Source organism: Phaethon aethereus (assembly GCF_964289735.1).
Source record: "Phaethon aethereus genome assembly, chromosome: 3".
Taxonomy (NCBI): Eukaryota; Metazoa; Chordata; class Aves; order Phaethontiformes; family Phaethontidae; genus Phaethon; species Phaethon aethereus.
The window spans coordinates 19,861,988-19,877,514 of record NC_138576.1 but is presented as its reverse complement, the minus strand read 5'-3'; positions in this window follow the sequence as shown (position 1 = coordinate 19,877,514).

Here is a 15,527-nt window from a genome sequence, read left to right as displayed (position 1 = left end):
TGCAAATATCAGTCTTTGTAATGTCTGAGAAGGGTGTCCAGTGTTTCTTAAAAGGATTCCCCAGCAGCTGATTTAATTAATGGTGTTCATCAACTCCAGAAGATGTCCAGAATGTGTAAATTTAGCTGCTGTATCTCACTATTTGTGCCTGTCATGCTGTACGGTGTAACTAATCGGAGTTAGGTTACTTCACAAGCTGGCGGGGAGGTATAAGGCCACTTGTGAGCTTGATGCATAATGGTCATACATAATTATGGGTCTCTTTTTTTCTTAAAATGTTATAAACCTTGACCCCATGTCAAGTTACTCGATTCCTGTAGAAAAAAAAAAAAAGGAATATTAGCTGTGGTGTTTTTACTGAATGAATATCAAGCTAGGTAAATATATTGAACCCACCTAGAATCCTGTTCTATGTTGCAATTTATCAGCATTCCCTGCATTGTTCTGCAGATTCATATTATACATATTCGTATATGTGAGTAACTTACTTAATCATCCTTACATTTCGCTGCCAATGACTAAATTCCAATATTGAATGGAAAAATCTGCAAAACTCTCTATATCTCTCTGTATAGCCCCCTCTCTTTCTATGTGTGTTTCTGTGTATAAATAGATAGTAATTTTTAATATGGAGAACATTATTAAGTAATTATTATTTTGATCTAGGAAAGGAATAAAATTGATGGAACCCTGAAGTAGAACAACAGGAGGAACAAGCAGAAGCTTACGGAAACAGCAAGATTACTCGTGGTGGGTTCTGATAGCAGAGATCACAAAGGAGCTTTATAACACTTTCACTACAAATTGACCTAATTCTCTGTCATAATCTACTTAGGCTGACGAGGTTTCCACCTATCTTCAGGCATAAAATGTAGTCACTCCTTTCTAGCTGATAATCACCATGTTTATTACTCATTCTAGTTGCTTAAAGACAGTATTTTCAGAAATAGTCCCGCACGACTAACGTCATCAGTGATATTGCAATAACAAGGGAATAACCTCAGTCTTTGCTATGGGAGCTGTTTAACAAATCTAAAAATGTTAATCATGTTCAGGGCATTGTCACTTTCAGGGAACAGAGATTACTTCCAGTGATATGCCCAGAAGCAATCTATTTAGTTTTCTTTTCATATAAAGTTGGGAAATAATGAAGGTTTTATTAAATGAAACTTAATTCACCACAATAGGGACTTCACATATACCTGTTCCCACTACCAGGGGATACAGCATAATTTAATAACAGTCTCTTTAGATTAGCTCTGTCTATTTGCATGTCACACTATTAACTGACTCCATGCCATAGCGTGTAGAGGATTTCAGAGACTGCTGTCTCAGCCTTTTTTATTTAAAAAAAGAATCCTATATTGATGAGTTGTAAACTACATTATTACAGTAACAAAACTGTAGGATGAGAACAACTAAAAGTGGTGATGTAAGCTTTTTGGCTGTGGTCCGAGGCACTAAGACTTAGTAGATTGCTAACGCTGTCTAGCAATGGTATGTTTTTCCTGCCATAGCGACAGCTGCTGAGAGATTTTCTATTATTATCTTACTATTTTTTTAAGCATTAAAGTGTAATGATTTACTAGCCTATAATGTGGTAGCAATGTGCAAATTACTGTGGCTGCATTTGTATGCTCAGCAACATCTGGTTTACAGGTGTGAATATGTGGATTTTGCTAATTAATACTTAGTGGCACAATTTCTGAGTGAAGGTATAGAGATGGAAACAGAAATATTCTTATCTGTACAATGTTATTTCAGCTCACTGGGAAGTAAAAAACAGACAAACGCATACTTGAGTTATTTTTTATTGTTGTTTTCACTGGCTACTTTTTTGGTTTGTTTTATTTTAACACCTCCATAATATCTCCCTTGTACCTAGCCAGGAGACCTTTTGCTGGGGGAAATTATAAAGAGGGAGCTTAAATAAAGTGGTTTATTCATATGTGTCAGCAAAGCTTTGTGATTTTTAGCAAAAATTTCAGCTTACAGTCTCAAGCACATGGTTAAGTAGCATAATTGTGAGTGACCATTCCTCAACCGAGTCCGTGTCCCGGCCATGCGCATGTTCTCACTTTGTGCAGTACGCAGGGCTCGGTGAGCCCCTTAGCCTTGCCGCAGGCTGAGACTGAGGATGGGAACCATTAGCATGGCCCAGCTCCTGTGTTGAAATCCATTCCCGATGCATATTTTTCTGAGTCTGGTGCCCTCATGAACAGGTAATCTCCCCAAGCCCTTTCTCATTTTGATACTCTAACTCCTCTGGTAAATAGTGTTTGAGAAGTTTTAAAAGCAGGACTCATTTTGGAGTTATAAGGAGGGATGAGGGAACTGAACAGAGAAAATGGACCAGGAAGGAAACACTGTCTTATATCCTTCCCTTGTGATTATTTTAAACTCCTCCATTTTCTCGCAGAAAATATATTAAAATGTGCTTTTTTTATTTTCTTTCTCTCTTTTTTTTTTTTTTCTGTGTCTGTCCTGTAGAACTTAATGGAGTATCAGATTCTTACTGTGCATCTTTGTAGAATGATTTGGAAAAGCCATGCAACTCTGCTAAAAAATCTATATCTTTTAAGTACACTCCATTTAATTATATAGGTTTGGTCTATATTCAATTCTCTGAAGCACTATCCTTCAGTTCAGTATTTCTGAAGTTATGGACAGTAAACTTACACCATAGACAGCATTTCTAGGATTTATAGCTGTAAAGGTCTAAAATGGGAAAGTCATTGTCTACAGAAGCCTATATTTTTCAGCTTCCAGGAGTTCAGCCTGTATGCATCACACAGGATCAAGAAATTCAGTTGAAAATCTCAAATTGCCTTCTTCATACTGAGAACATGGATCATAGGCTCATAGGGTAGTTAGTCTGGAAGGGACCTTTAGGGGTCCCATGGGATGCCCAACCCCTTCTCAAAGGAAGACTAATCTAAGGTCAGGTTGCCGATGGTGTGTCCAGGTGATTTTGACTGTCTCCAAGGTTGAAAAGATGGTGCAACCTGGACAACCTGTTCCAGTGTTTGACCAACTGTGAAGATTTTTTTTCCTTAGGTTCTGCACAATAGTAAAGGTAAAAGAAATATTTAGTCTGGAAAAACTGACAGAATTTATTATAAGCAGTCTGTATTTGAGGAAAGGAGATGAAACGTATTTCTAGAGCCTGAAATCAAATAATTCTGTCAAGTGTCATTTTACAAAGGCAGACTAAAACAAATTAACTGAAATAATCAGTGGGAGTAAGAAATACCTGATCTGAGTCCAACATGATAATAGTTTCAGGTGAGTGAGACCTTCACACAAAACAATGAAGTTTAGTAATTGATCTTTTTATGTGGTGTCATGATAAATAAATTGGGAAGGGCCCAAATAGAGTAGCTGTTTCCCTTCAGAAATTCAAGCAGAAGGGAGAAATACAAACCCCCAAATGAATTAATTTTGCAATTGGTGAGACTAAACTGAGTGAGTTTTTTAACAACCATGATATGCAGGAGTTTTTCATTATAAAAAAAGAATGGTGTAATTGCTAGTTAGCAAATAAAGCAGAAAGAACAAATAATGGAACATAGGTACTAATACTCAATCTCTAGCATCAGACACGGGAGGTGCAGGTTCAAATTCATCCTCATTTCCTTTGTGATCCTGGGCAAACAATGAAAAATCCATCTTTTATCCTACAACATTCTTTCTTTCTGCCTTATTTCCTAACCTTGTTGATTATTTCAGTGTAATTCCTTTTCCTTCACTACTCTGCAGAATTGTGACCTAGCCCCTTCCACAGTTAGAAAGTATATTCATCTAGTCATATTCCATATAAAAAAAAGAATTTTCTAGAAGATTAACTGGTTTGAATCAGGATTTATCTTCAAACAAATACCTTTGCCTTCACTGTCTCTCTGCAGCTATTCCCTTTTCCTATGCAATCCTTTCCTAGGGCCTCAGCCTACCTTAACCAGCCTTCTCATACTTTGTACATTACACCTGGTTCCTTTCCAAGTTCTCTAATCTGTGACTATCAAATACTTGAATAAAGTCTGATTCCTCTGATTCCTTCCTGAGGGAAAAGTGGGAGGTGAGGGAGTTAAATCATCATGGCAGAGGGAGGCTGAAAATTGCCTGGACGTAGAGATGATGGGATAAATACTAAAGAAGTGGTCAAGTGAGGTAGTCAAATGGCCTGCAAGCTCAGCCTCCAATTTAGGCAATGAAATGCCTTTAAAAATTAGGCATCTGTTTTAGCAAGGTGATTCAGCATGATGAACGGGGGTACTTAAGCAAATCGGAGTGCTGGTTGCCTAACAAGGGTCAGTCAGGATTTCAGCACAGTGAGAATAGGCTTCTCTAGAGCTTAAACCAGAGAGGATTAGATCCCAGGGTCCCTTTGACCTCTCATTTTCAGATTTTATGTGGGTTACCACTGTCATCTCTATTCACAATCCTCAGTTTTCAGAATAGGCAGCAAGCTAAGACCACAGTCCCACAAACATTGCTGTTGAATTGGTGAGCTACTGGATCACCCAAATGTAAAAGTCTGACATAGAGCAGGCATGGGCACATGGCTGTCAGGTGGTGCCATGCACGCCATGCTGCCATGGCTAGAATACACGAATTTAATTTGTTCCATTTTATACTGTCATCCTGTTTTTATAAACTATGAGAACACATACAATAAATGATCTAGCACAAAATTAGTGTTATAGATGGAAAAAGATCTGATTTGACATAAAGTCTGACAGTACAAAGACAGTCAAACATTGGGTTTTTTTATGCAGACTTGAACAAGAATGAGCTTACAACAGATGTCATATGACTACAGCATTTTTAACCTAGTGCCACAAGCAATAGCTCCAGATTTGCCACACCATCAATCTATGACTTCAACAGAATTCTCTGGTAACTGGGGTTGTTCAGTCTGGAGAAGAGGAGGCTGAGGGGAGACCTTATTGCTCTCTACAACTACCTGAAAGGGGGTTGTGGCGACGAGGGTGTTGGTCTCTTCTCCCAACTAACTAGTGATAGGATGAGAGGAAATGACCTCAAGTTGCGCCAGAGGAGGTTTAGATTGGATATTAGGAAAAATTTATTCACCGAGAGGGTGGTCAAACATTGGAACAGGCTGCTCCGGGAGGTGGTGGAGTGACCATTTGGAAGTGTTCAAAAAACATGTGGATGTGGCGCTTCAGGACATGGTTTAGGGGACACAGTGCCGCTGGATTAATGGTTGGACTTGATGATCTTGAAGGTCCTTTCCAACCTTAGTGATTCTGTGATTCTGTGATTTATTTACTCTTCCAGTGCATGAGATTATAATTAAATTTGCAAACACTTTCCTTTTTTTTTTCTTAAAGAAAAGGCATTCAGACAAAATAAATCTGTTGCAGCCTCCATGCCCAAAAGATGTGGTAGATGACATCCTTCTCAATAATCTCCCATCTTTTATGAAGTCATCCCCATGAAGTCTGACCTTCTTTTCAGCCCTCTCAAGAAGATGGGTCCTGCATCATGATCAGCTCTGCCAGAGTCTTGGTATCTGGTAACAGAATCCTGTTCTGTATAAGAAGCACTTTCAAATGAGATGCCTACCCCTGCAGTCCTCCTTAAATTAAGGAATATTCAGATGAGAACCCTACCTGACCAAAACTGCAGTCAGGATAACATGAACAGAGAACTTGTCACAAGTAGGTAGACTGCACTAAAATAATAGGTTGGCTAGTATTCCAAAGTCACCCTGATTTTCAGGCTTTAAGTTCTTGCTCATGCAAACTGCTTCCATAGTCTGTCTTTCATCAGCAATGAAAGTAGACATGTGTTTGATAGTAGAAAGTGTTCGGTATCATTTAGGCTTAAGCTTCAATTGCAGTATGAAAAAATATTTCATAGCTCTGTTCAGGAGAAAAGAATGGATATGTATGAAGTTACTATTAATTCAACATTCAATTTGAATCAAAAGCAATGAAGAGCCATAATGTTTTAAATAGAAAATCACCCTACTGTTCTGACATTGCTGAGATGTTTACAACCAAAAAAAAAGTAGTTATATTTCTTTTGATTTTACTACTATTGTCATGGATTTAAGAAGAGGGAGTGGTAAGCAGGAAGGGAGGAAAGGACTTGTTTTTCAGTGTTTGCTTTGAAATCAGAAACATTAAATCACAGAGCAAAAGAAAATATGTAGGCTATAATGTGTAGAGGCTGAAATACCGTATGACTGGTAAAGAAGTGTAGAAGAGAACTTAGTGCATCTCCACAGCTGACAAGTGAAAATGATAGCCATGAAATGCAAAGTAGATAAAAGACATAGAACTGTTAATAGTAAACATGCAGAACTGACATTTTTTCCAAAGTGACATGCAAAGAACAGACAAGAGTATTGAGCAACAAAAAAAAATTCTTAATTATGTATTTTTGGCATCCTCTTCCAGGCTGACACCTTTTCATCACTGTCAGAAAACCAATGAGAAGGCAACCTTGCAAAATACCAGTTTTTTCCTAAGACATATAGCATACTCATGACCTTTCAGGAGAGTATTAACAACTTGTTAAAATGAGTCTAGAGACAGAAACATGAAAGGGGACAGGGGAAGGCACTGACTTACACTTCCCAATTTGTCCTTGATAGTTGAGATACAACAACTTAATCTAAACATTGTCTTCTAAGTCACTAATGAAAACAGGACTTGTTCATTAGAAAGCTCTTCTAAGCTGAGTTCTTTAACAACCTCTATCATTATGATATCTTAGTGCCATGTAATTTGTCATGTATTTATCCTTTATCTTGCCCCAAGAGAGGGAAATATCTCCCACCTCTGTGCATGGAAAAGGGAAGCACAGAAAAGACAAAAATGACATCCTCAGTTTTGTTGCTTAGATCTCATGTAACTTCTGATTTCAGTAAGAATCTAAATATCTTTGAATAGCTGACCTGAAACAATTTGCTCAGTTTCATACAGGATGGTTAAATTGTAAATACTGTGCAATCCTAAAAAAGGATCACTGACCATAACGATCTCTATAATCAGAAGTTCAGCTGAAGCTGGTGATCCAGAGACAGATGTTCTATAGCTGTGATTGTACCTCCACTACCACTGTTGAAGCTGACCTGAGTCCCTCAAGGAATGAGAAATTTATCGTTCCAGGCAGTCAGGGAGTGAATGTGCACAAAGGAACTTGATTCACCAACCACATCAAAGAAATGACTATGACAGAAGAAGTGAGACATGAGGAATATTTGCCCCAGAATCTGTTTACACATTTTACAGTAAAGAAAAAAACATCAGATATGGTGGAAAAGCAGCAAGAACAGAGACAAGAACAGGGCTACCGTCTGCATGGGAAGGGTACTACGCAAACTGCAGCACACTTGCACTTTGGCTTCTTATGATGTGGAATGCTATGCAGTGGGTCAGGCTGTGAAGATTGAAAAAAGTCTAATTCTAGCTTGAATGCCTCAATGAGGGTTAGAAATTCACTTTAACAGCTAAAAGCTGAGCTTTTGTTTCGTGTTACACTCAGCATTCGTCTACCTGTCTCTGTGAATTTGGGGCTTGATGATTTTTACTAAATCCTGCTCATTCTAACAGTAAATCCACTGACTATCTTTTCTTTGTGTTTTTTTGTGGTTTTTTTTTTTTTTAATTAGCATTTGTCTTTACTGGAGCAACATCTGGGAATAAACTTAGCATATCCGTTATTGCAATTACTTTAAATGCCAGAAAGGGCCTGAAGCAAAGAACGAATAATTTATGTTCTACAATGTATCAGAGTACATGTTCATTCCATGGACATATTCAATATATATTTCAGATGATTAGCACAGCTATTAACTGTTTTCCCTCCTCTGAGCAAGCTAAATCTTACCCCAAATTAAGTTCTACTAAACAGTAGATATGTTAGTTATGAAGTGCTGCAGAGTTGTACCCCCCACTGGCTAGTCAGCACTATTCTTGGCAGGTTTCATTTGTGAAAAATGGCCCAGTGCTTGGAACTTCTGATTGAGGAAAGGATGACGTGACTTTGAGGCTACCTGGGAAGCAACACAGGACAGAGTCAATAGAGATGGCATAACGTTTTGGGCCCATAATATAAGGGAAAAGTTCCAAAGATGTAAAGCAAGAAGACATGGGTATTACAGCAGTGAAGAACCCTCCATGCTACCAATGTTCTTTTAAGGAATTTATATTTTAAAAAGTCTTAAGAGAGGAATTTAAAAAATTTTCTTCATTAAAGATGAAGGAACTTGTGGTCTGGGAAGGGCAAATGATAACTAACTCAGTCTTGTGAGGGAGGAGGTTCACCGAGTTATTAATTTGTGTCAGACAATCCCTTCATGATCCTGACGGTCAATGTGAAGTAATGATTTAGATAAATTCCTCAGAAAACTTTGTCAGCCCAAAATTACTTCTATCTCATGTACAGTTAGTTTGTATGGATCTTTTACAGCCAGATGTTAATCATCTGGTTTTATGAAGGAGACATAAAACAACTACCTGCATTGCTGTTGACAGCAAAACTCATGGCTTGTGATTTTCTGAATGGAGCTAATTTATTTATTGAATAGGATGAGAGAATGCTACTGGAAATGAGGTAAGCACTACTAAGAGTGAAAAGTAATTCCCCATCAAGCCTTCCAGAAGATATTTCAGGTATCTTCCAGAGGAAGAGGATTTGAACAAGTTATATGTTGCCTTACCTTACGGCTGTTAGTCTTGAGACTTCTGTATTAAACATGTCACTTTGTTCTCTGTTTTATTAAAATGGTAAGGCTTTTGCAATACGAGCTGTGCTTTGAAGGGATGGTGGGGGGAAGCCTTCCATGCTTATGCTTTGGAGCTTTTGTAATGGTGCATACCGAACTGAAGCAAAAAATAACACCTGCTTCAGAGTGCAGTGAGCTGGAGAAAATCCTGCTGCACAGCTTTGAAGAGTAGATTGCTACAGAAATCTTTAGGATGGGCCAACAGCAGAGAATCCAACATTAACCTGAAAAACATGGAGGCACATGGCTCTTTACAATAAGAAGCATGTAACCTGACTTGAGACATTTGTTATGTAAAATTCTACCTCTGAGCTTCCCTTATTGTCTGCAGAGGCCTACAGGTTTTTCTAGAGATCAGTTCAACTGAATCCCACTTTGTATGTCTCTGGTTTTTACCACTAACTACAGAGTACGTGATCAGTTCTGGTATGGTTACGTAAGTTGTAGTCTTCTCAGTCTGGACAGATGTCAGTTGCTGCAGAGTGTAGGGTCATGTTGAGAAAACAGTACCTCATGTAGCATCTGATTTATTAGCAGTGAAAAGCACATTATAAATATTTAAACATTTCTGCTAACATTTTAATATATGTAACTAAAGTAAGTTTGTAAAAGGTTCCATAGACTGCCCAAGGCTTGATAAGTGGAAGATCAAATGTTGATACCTTAAAAGAAAAAACTGTCACTGGTGTGCTGGTGTCACCAATGACCGGTGCCATTGTCACCATGTGTCTGAATCCATTTTTGGCTTTCACAACAGTCTGAAGCAAAAGTTAGAGGTTTTAGAGGCCTTCCTGATAAAGCAATATTTAAAGCATGTGCTCCTTTGCAATATGAAAAGTAGTTTTCCTTCGCTGGGCATGGAAATGATATAGTTAGTATCTGAACCTAATGATCCTGCTTTTATTCTCGGTTTTTTCTTTTTTCCAGAAAATGTGAGTGAAACTAAGGAGAAGCAGCGGAGAATGACTGCAAATGCGTATGTCAGTGCAATGAACAATTTCACAAAGCAGACTCAATTCAGGGCAGTAATAGATTGACCTGTTAGATGACCTGGCTTCAGAAAAAAACAGACAGGCTGTCAAGTGCCTATAAAATAGGCAGAAATAGACAGTTCATTCAAAATGGGAAAAGAAAGTGTTTCTATCTGCAGCTGCTAGACAGTTGTCATCACTGGTAGCTTCCCTCCTTTAATTTTCTGCAGCCTATTGGAAAGAACTGAAAAAGCAAGCGAGATACTGAATGCTAGAAGCGCTGATAATACCTTCAAAGATAAGGTAAGGCAGAGAAAATTCCATAGGAAAAAAGCAGAAATCAACAGGACAATAACTGAACTTGACAAGATTTTAAAAATCTAAATTTGTATGATTTTAGTAATGAAATCATATGACAAGATTGAAGTGAAAGACTGCAGAGAAGGAAATTTTTTTCATATATTTTAAGATCTGAGAAATCACAGCTGTTCTGCAGGTTCCCCTGATTAAAAGATGAGAAAGAGAATAGACTTCACTTCTTACGCATGAAAACTCATGTGGAAGGGGAGAGAGAATTTGTAAAGTATTTATACTACTAAGAACTGTAACCCCTGCCAAGATTAAAAGAGCAAAAATGAGAAATTTGGTAATGTTTTGTAGCTCTCAAAATACGTGGGTAGAATCTCATTTTCAAGCCTATTTAAAGTTAGGTGGAAGAAAGGAAGAAAAATTTTGCTATACTAATGATCACATAGATCTTTCCCACCTCTAGTTGTGTGACTTGATGATTTATCATAATGAAGTAATGATAGATGAGAAGGAAAAGTAGGAAATATAGTGAAGTGTCAGCTGCATGGAGCAAGCCCAATAGTGCAGGATGCTAATGATAAAACTATTTTCATGAGAATTTTGGCTGCTGCCACCAACATAGCATTGCTATTTAATAGGTGTCATAAGAGGAAAAAACTTTGTTGGTATTTGACATTAATGAAAAATTCCATTCTAAGAATCTGACATAAAATAATCACTTCCTTACCCTAGGAGATAGAAGTGCATGTGGGCATTGGATTGCACAATGATGTTGCTACTGAACCATAGCACTGGAGACTGTTCTTCAGCAGTCAGCTTTGCTGGGCACGAAGCGACACCAGGGTACTACAGTCCTGATTGCTACAGAACGTAGAAAAAGAAGAAAACAAGAACTGTGAAAAGACAGACATCGACCCAAATCTGAACAACCTTGTATTGTGGTTCCCTGGATACCTATGTCTGCATATAAACACACACATGTTTAGGGGTATGTCTATATAAACAAACAGACCTATTCTGAGGTTTGGCAATATTTTGCAGGTGAATAAACACTTCAGATTTTTTGCCTTAAGGAAACAGTGTACAAGTTGATATATAGCTACATTATCTGAATATAATTAGGGTAATATGTAAATGGGTAAATGTTGACATAATAAGTAACTATTCTTTTGTTAGTACTTGCACAGTACCTATTATTCAAGCAGTTCTAAAAATAAGAGAGTTGTTAAATTGTTTTTTTCTTTCCTAACATCTTACTTTTGACTGCAGAATTACAGCCTTATTCTTGCATTCTTCTGAAGAGTAAGATAATATTATGCCTTGTGGAATAGAGTGATGCTAATGTTGCCTTTAAAAGCTTTAAAGGTACACCTTTTTTTATCATGTTTTCAACACATTTTAAATGCTGGCTTTAAAATGCTGCTCCAGCACACATGTAAAATAAAAAATTATAGAATTTATAGTTTAAATGTGATGACTTTGACAAATTTTCTATGACAATTTTGGGGAAAATTCATGGTGACTTGTAGAAAACAACCATCTAATAGTACACAGTGGGGCTTACCCTCACCTTGTTAATTCCAGTCTCAGAATGATGCTGGTGGACTAGTATGTATGAAATAACACAGACTACAGTAACATCTGCATTCCTCAGGCCAGCTTCACTTATTTCTTAAGTGAAACTTAAGGACTTAATAGCAGTAAGCTCTTGCAGAAGACAAAGGATAGCCTCTGTTTTATAGTATCTGAGTAATGATGCCACTTAAAATCAAGATTCACTTTCTGTAAAGTGAAGAGTCTGTTCAAGAATTCAGTTTACTTATCAGTTCCATGTAATGTACAGAATTTTAGCTGCTGATAAAAGTTATGTTTTGTGTGGGGACACAGATAACACAAGATATTGTAGCAGAAATGTATTAAAATTAACTCCGAGAGTAGATTTTTTACAATGTCTTCTGCCATGATGTGCCATTCATGACTGAATTTGGATAAATAGACAAAGGATCTGTCGCTCTGAGGTCAGCTGAAAGATTTAAATTAAATCAAGTGTCTTCACTAATTTTGAACATTGCCTAAAACCATCTTCCTGTGTGATATTTACAGGAACTGAAAATACTGTGTAAAATACTGAGCTGTGAGGTTCTTATTTTCATTTTTGTGGAAACTGAACAGAGATGTTCAAAAGAATCTAGTCCTGCCAGTTGAGGTAAGGACCAGGAGATGGAGACATGAATAATGGATGTGCTTCTGAAGTGCTTTTGGGTGCAGAATATTATATCCCATCACAAAGCAGAAATGAAAGTCACAAGCACCCAACACCAAAAAAACCCAGAAAAGCCATCCTTTTGTTACTGATCTGGTAATTAACTGTTAATTTTTAAACTTTGAAAATTCAGCATATTTATTGCAATGCTTTCCATCAAAAAGAGGGTTTTGGCTTATTTTTAACATCTTATGGCACAGCAATATGAATATGAGCCAGCACATTTAATTGCCCTTGAAGAGGAACCTCTGGCAATAGAAATTATTCCTACACTTGGATACTTTTCCCTTGACTTTGTTTGGGTTAATACATGTACGACAAAATCCCAGTGTGCCACTCCCTTGGATTTCCTTAACATCTGACCTCATGCAGCTGTTTATTATTAAGAGATTTTGCCACTGTTGTGCATGTTGCCATACACCGTCTCTATAGTCAGCGTATTTTTATCCCAAATACTTGAATTTACAAATAAGCTAGAAATGAATGCCTTACATCAGCTTTAATTTTATAATGCAGTGACCCATTCTATCACTGTGTAATAACAGATCCCACTGTGACAATTAAAACAAATCACCCTACAGAATATGCCATTAGATACATTCATGCCTCATCAGTAACTGAATTGTCTTTTATGATATATTTCAAAGAAAGGTATATAACTTTAGCCCAGTTTCCTGAAACCACAAAATGATTTATAACAAATCTGCCATCATCTTCTCAATTTATTATGAAAATGAAATACAGATGAAATGAAATAAAAACCCTAATTAAGAATAAAATAGCTGTTCACCACTAAATAATACACACGCGTGTAGATAATTTTGAAGCAATAAGAACTGATCTAAAATGAAACCAAGTTCCCAGACACCACTGCAAGTATTATTTCTTAGGTCTTCTAAAAAGAGAAGAAAAAATAGTTTGTTCAAAAGAACAAACTAGAACTAGTAAAAAGTAAGTGGAAAAATTAATTCTGCTAGCTCATATTACATGCTGATCCTTTTAGCTAATTTGAGAACCTCTTTTACAATGTATTAAATCTCAACCCATCGGGCGACATTACCACGACTGTCAGAACAGTTTCCCCTAAGCCTAACTCCATCTCTATGAGTAGTTCTGTCCATGTAGGAAAAGTGCTACAAGAGTAGCAACAGTACGGCCAACTTGTCAGTGCTTTTTAAGGGGGGTTAAACTATTTCTCTGCCAGATCTTTACATTCTTGCTGCTGGGAGCACTTGGAGTTAAAGAGTTGTAAGTGAACAACGTTTTCATTTGTATATTTTAGTAAGCTGCTTCCAAACTCTTTTTCTGTTCCCGAGTGAGTAGGACACTTATGGTTGAGATTCATCTCATTAACTTTAGACATCTGCTGTGTAGACATCTACATCTGAACTAGTCACTTGAGACTTACTTTGTAGTCAACAGAGGGATATAAACACTTTTAACGGGGGATTCAGCTGACCTATTTGAGTCAGTTGGTAGCAGGGCACCCATTAAAATAACCAGTTCATGATTAGAAGAGTACATTTAGGTGTCTACGCTTGGTCAGATAAATCCCACTGCGAGTTCAAGACCTATATCTAGGTGCTTTTGTAAACTGGTCAGTGGGGAGAAGACATGTTTTGCTCCCCTGCATCCTGTAGCTTGCAAACTCAAGCTGTGCACTGTATCTTTTGGCTTTTTTTTGTTTGCCCAAAAACCCATACCATGCCAGTAAGTAATCAGGTACATGCTCAGTAGAATGGTTCCTGGAGTGACCCAAGGATAAGTTTGCCTGTTGTCTTCACAGGACAATACTGAAGCCTGATGACATTTTCCTGGCCTGTCTATAGTTCCATGAGATGGTTCCCAAGAGCCATGCCATTTAGAGACAAGCAAGTACAGGCTGGATTCACACCTGTGTTTCCTACACTCTCCATGCTCTTGGCAACACGTAACATGCAAGCCACAATCTCCCAAGGTATATCCCTTCCAAATTGTGGCCAGAGCTCATCTGTCCCATACACAGCTCATGTCCGTGCTGTCCTACATAAGAGATCTGCCTCGCCCTCATCACTGCTCTCCAATGCCTTGTACTGCAGGAAAAGGGGAGAAGGAGGCCAGAACCAGGAAAAATATGTTAGCTCTTAAATGAAGTTATCGAATCACATAATCCACAACCAACATCACTACCTGTCTCCCCTGCAATGGCTCTACTGGATATGACAGGTCTCCTAAAAAAACCCTCCCACTGAAGAAAAATGGCATTACAGTCTTTGTCTTTAATTAGGCTTCCCCCATTGGATTGGATTTCCTTGCCTTTCTATGTACAAAGCACCACAGGCCGTGCTGCAAAGACTGAAAGGAAAGTAAGTCAAAACTGTGACACTTCTCCCCTTTCACATCTGTGCATCTCTTAGGCTTCCTAAAAAAAGCAAACTAATGGATAGTATAATGCTGTCAATGGCCTAACTAATAACTGGATTTACATTTCTGTACCTTTGGATGGATTCATTTAATTCCTTTTAAAACTCTGATTCTTACTGCAGATAAGCCATCAGTGTGCTTAACAGGATATTGAAAGTAGAAAGCAAGTGTAGAATAGCAGGTTCATTAGACAACACTTATTCCAAATGTGGAAGCTGAACACCAGATGCCGTTTTGCATAATAAAAGCAGTCAATGATTAGCCCTTAGAGGTCTGTGATCCCTGAATAATAACCCATTTTTCAACCTTGTCTGTTATTTTTCTCTCTTCCCCTAAATTTTCAGCTGTAGGACTAGTCCATTTTAATAAGCGCATAAACCAAATATGACTTGTAATTCCTAATGCTGTTTTAAAATTAAGTGTGATTTTCCAGAATTCATTCAAAACGGGGAAAAAATCAGCAAAACCAGCAAACAACCATTTATAGGAATAATGAAAACTCGGAACACACCAAAAAAAAAAAAAAAAAAGGAATAAAGCCTCTAAGTGAAAGGAAAATGCTTGGATGTTGGGCCACCCTAGCTCATATAAATCCAGATGGAGTTAAGAATACACAGTCAGTGTCAGGCTCTCCTGACACTGAATTCCTGGCTTTGGGTACCAGTGAAGAAAAATAAAGAATCCAGTTCTTTATCTCCAGGGAAGATATTATAATCATTATCCTCCTTGAGCTCAAAAAGGGGTGTTTAGGCATATGGGTTACTGATTTCTTTGACGAGTGGTGGCTTTCTAATCTGTTTCCTCAGCTTTGAGTTTGGGAGTG